This window comes from Amia ocellicauda, chromosome 4 (genome assembly GCF_036373705.1).
Source record: "Amia ocellicauda isolate fAmiCal2 chromosome 4, fAmiCal2.hap1, whole genome shotgun sequence".
Taxonomy (NCBI): Eukaryota; Metazoa; Chordata; class Actinopteri; order Amiiformes; family Amiidae; genus Amia; species Amia ocellicauda.
The window spans coordinates 49546279-49551136 of record NC_089853.1 but is presented as its reverse complement, the minus strand read 5'-3'; the positions used below and the strand labels follow the sequence as shown (position 1 = coordinate 49551136).

At 30.8% G+C, this 4858-nt stretch overlaps 1 long non-coding RNA gene across 1 annotated transcript; it reads left to right on the top strand.

Annotated features, from left to right (window-relative positions):
- The first annotated feature begins 1307 nt into the window (after positions 1-1307).
- Positions 1308-3240, top strand: LOC136748908 (uncharacterized). The gene is made up of 3 exons (XR_010816658.1): positions 1308-1429; positions 1799-1867; positions 2510-3240. It is a non-coding gene; the product is annotated as an uncharacterized LOC136748908 (long non-coding RNA).
- Positions 3241-4858: the final 1618 nt, after the last annotated feature.

Sequence of the window (4858 nt, the reverse complement as noted above, 5' to 3'; positions counted from 1 at the left end):
GGCCTTATCTAGAACCTAGCCATCGCTTGCTACTGATAACCACCTTCAGGGCTCTGCCGTTTCCCACCCAATCTGATAAGTATGTGCTGTCCTTCTCCAGGACACTAATCCAGAGAATAACTAAGAATAACAATAAAAGAAGGAACTGTGCCATATTCAGTTTACTTATTTTAATAGCACAAATGAGTTGTTTCTCTACAGTTCCCTTTAAGAGACCAATATTGACACATTTCTTTCTTTTTATTATTATCACTTTTAAGCCTTCACTAGTCTCATAAGGAAACACATGCCTGTGTAAATATTTCTGTTATGTGCACATTTTAGGTATTCAACATATTGATAATGGCAAAAATGATTAAGGTTTAATTAAAAAAATAGACAGCTCTTTGTCTTTGGTTAAATCCCTCTCACTTTGTAACTTTTACTAGTAAGTCAAATTGAGATTTGAAAAGTTGGTACATGTGAGACAGAGCCAAGAAGGTTTAATTCAGACTGTAAGTTGTGTATGTGCATGGGTAAATTACTTTTGCTAACCTAGTATAGTACTATATACCAATGGTTTATTGTCCTTTAGCCTAAATCATTTTGTATACCAAAATACCACCATGGTGAATGCCATATTCTGAGTAATGTACTTAAACTAGTGCTAATCATGCTCTGAAACCAACCCATAGAGAACAAGGTTAAATCTGGATTAATGGCAAAGCACAGTCATAAACTGTCAACATAATCAAGCCCGGGTAGAAATATAGATGTCTAATTGTTCTGAGCACTCATCTTACATTTCGTAAGGAAAAGCATTTAAATCTAAGCAACTGTTAGGTATATACTACGTATTCCAGTTATTTCACTGTAATGACAGAAATGAGAAGTTCAATTCTTTAGCACACTCACAGAAAACCATTTATCTTTTTAAACAGTAGATAGCCAGTTTAGGCCTTCATCTTAGTTATTTCTAATAGCAAGAGTGCTTAAAATGATTCATTAAATTATATATCCTTGTTCCCCCTTTTTCTTACTGCTCTCATGAAATAACATTTTATTCAAGCAATAACAGGGTAGCCTAAATATATAACATATCTTAAAGTACAAGTGGAAGCTGTGTACGGTCTCAATGCATTTGATGCTGAGGATTAATTCAACTGAAAATGGTCAAAACAGTGGACTTTTATTGAATGTTAAATTTGACAGTGTCCTCTCTTAAGGAGCTGCTGTCTGGGGGCGTTGCTGCTTTGGGTGTGTACAGTGCCATTTCAGATAAGAGAGGCTCTGCAGGACAAGCAGGACAGAGACCAGTCTCACAGACACCCTGCCTGCTCTGCATCTCCCTTTCCCCTCTCCACCGCTCACAGCTGAACGATACTCTGAATCTTACACAGAGCGCTCAGCTTCTGACGCTGATGGCTCCGAGCCTGAGGAAAGCCATGAGGTAATTCAAATTGATTTAATGTATATACTGTGAAATGTCAGATTGAAAGTGGATTCTTTTCTTAATGTTTGTATTGTTTATGTATTTCATGTATTTTTGTACAGTTTTGTGTTGACGAGTCCTACATCAACATGAATGTGAATTTCAATGTGAAGAGCACATGTCATGCTCTGTAATGCAAGGGAGCAATGAGGGGCTGTAATAAGAGGAGCACTCATAAGAGGAGCAGATTTAACACTTTTTTTATGAACTACTCATGTGTTCTATTTTAATAGAATATGAAATGTAGTAGAAAGTTGTATCAAATCAGACCACTGGACAGAAACACCCCACCAAGACTGAGTTTTCATGCTTCTGCACTGTTACAAGTCACCTACAAACTGTTGACAGAGTGGATGAGGGTCTACAGCAGAGGTTCCCCATCCTGCGGTTGTCAGGGTGAGTTTTGTTTAATATGTTTTAAAATTATTATTGTTATTCAATTAGTATACTGTTATTTTATATATATTATTTTGTATGTAAAAATATGATTGCTTAATACCTTTTTGCATTATTGTTACTATTATTATATAGTATTTGTTATTTGTATTTATTAATTTGTACTTAAAAATATGATAATTATGTCAAATTAAATAAAAAGTATAAACTACATTAATGTACATAGTAATACAATAGTAATACATATGATACAAAAAACATGTCTTAGCATTTTAGGGGTTGGAGGCTAATTGGACAATGTTAAAATGGGGTAAGGTTTTGAAGCCCTGGCCTACAGAGTCATTTTAAATCCCAGCGCATAGCATTGTCTAAGCCCTGCTACCCGCTCTCAATGCAGTTGTTGGCTCTGTATTAGACAAGTGTCTAAAAGTTGCATGAATAGATTAATAATACCCCTGTGCTACGGTAAACCTGTACGTTTACATCATACTTTGTACTATGTTGAGGGTGAGCCTATTTGGTTCTGTGTCTGTGAAATAAGCCATTTTAAAAAACATAGAGTTTGTAGTGATTTTTCAGAGTTTCAGGGTTTAGTAGAATGCAGTTTTGGGTCATCTAAATATGACATTGTGCTTATTTCAGTCTGCTGTGTGTGTTTCCTGAAGACTGATTGCATATTCACTATGAAGATTACTCCTAGAAGTTATATAAATGATTTTACAAAACTTAAAATTTGCAGTAAATACCATTTGTGCTTATTATATCCTTGCTTTGTGGTCCCTATTTCTGTGTTTTGTATGTGGTTCATGGTTGCAGTTGTCACCATGTATTTGTAGGTTTGAAAAATAAGGTATTTCCAAAGGAATAGAAATTTAAGTGTTTCTCACTTTATTTACAATTGATACCTGATATACTTTGTTGCCAGAATCAGATATAACTTTGAAAAAGGAGCCAACAGTGAAAGACTTAATAGAATATATATGGAATAGGCTGGAAATGTTTTGGAATGACATTACTCCGTACAGGTCAGTGTTTCTTTCTGTCCAATGTTGGTGTTGTGAACCAGAAATTAATTACAAGTATCTGTACAACATTTTTTGGAGTATCTTTTTCTACTTCTGACTATGTTCCATGTTGTAAAATGCTTGTTTGTCACAATAAAAGTCACCATTGTGTGTGTGTGTATTTCATGAATTCTATACTTTTGAGCACAAACAAATGATATTATATATATATATATATAATTTTATACATATGAGTACTCACAAATAGTGCTTCACTGTGTCTCTCTCTGTGCTTCACTAATCTTTAGTGTCTATTGATAAATAAAACAAAATATTTGTATTATATATGTGTGTGTGTGTTTGCATATATATATATATATATATATATGTGTAATGAAATTAAATGCAGTATATTCTTAAATATGATACATGTTAAGGCTATGTTTGAGCATTCACTAATGTAACAAATATAACATAATGTAACAAAGTACAGGGCTGGTCAAAATGTACAGATATAATTCTATACATTTCACTGTTGTTCTCTAAGAAAAGTGGTGTATTTGACTGTAGTGTCTTTCGATAAATATAAACTAAAGAGATATAGGCATGTGTGTTTATCTGTGTTTGCTTAAATATGTATGTAAATGACATGCAATATATGTAATATATGTATATAAGTCTATACATTTCTTAATTTATTTTTTCTTACCTTTTTATTTTGCCAGCACAATATCATCCTATGCCTTAATCATAAAACATATAAACTAAAAACATATGGACATATGTCCATGTGGGTTCAAATCCCACTCTGGGTAAATATTCATTTTTCTTTTTTAATTTACTAAAACAGTATCATAAAACAATATAACCTTAAATATATATAACATGTATATTTTTCTTATTTTCTCAAATGTATACAATATAACCTAATATATATAAAACTTTTATTTTTTTTATTTACTAAAACGAATTAAACATTATAACCTAAAATAAAATATAAAAAATATTTTCTTATTCTCTTTTTATTTACTAAAACAGTATCATAAAACAATATAAACTAAATATAATAAATATATGTATTTAAAACTTTTCTTATTATTTTTTATTTACTTAAACAGTATCATACAACAATATAACCTAATATATATGTATTTAAAACTTTTTTTTTAATTTACTAAAACAGTATCATACAACATTATAACCTAATATATATATTCTCTTTATTTACTTAAACAGTATCATAAAACAATATAACCTTAAAAATGTATATATATTTAAAACTTTTCTTATTCTTTTTTTATTTACTAAAACAGTATCATTAAACAATATAACCTAATATATATTTATATATATATAACTTGTATTTTTTAATTTACTAAAACAGTATCACACAACAATATAACTTTAAAAATGTATGTGTTTAAAACTTCTTAATTTTTTAATTTACTAAAACAGTATCATAAAATAATATTATGTATTTAAAACTTTTATTTTGTAATTTACTAAAACAGTATCATACAACATTATAACCTATTATATATATTCTCTTTTTATTTACCTAAACAGTAGCATAAAACAATATAACCTTAAAAATGTATATGTATTTAAAACTTTTATTTTTTAATTTACTAAAACAGTATCATTAAACAATATAACTTTAAAAATGTATATGTGTTTAAAACTTGTATTTTTTAATTTACTAAAACCGTATCATAAGACAATATAACCTTAAAAACAGCGATTATGTTATTAAACATTATACCTCCACACCTGCAGGGTGAGGTACCCTCGGACCCTCACCACGATGGATGTCACCCTAGCAAGATGGCTGCCATCTTACCAGATGACCTATGACCTTACAAATGGCCGCTGCCATCCAAGATGACCTATGACCTTACAAGCTGGCCGCCATCCAAGATGATTTATGACCTTTCAAGATGGCCGCCATCCAAGATGGCTGCGGCAATCCAAGATGACCTATGACCTT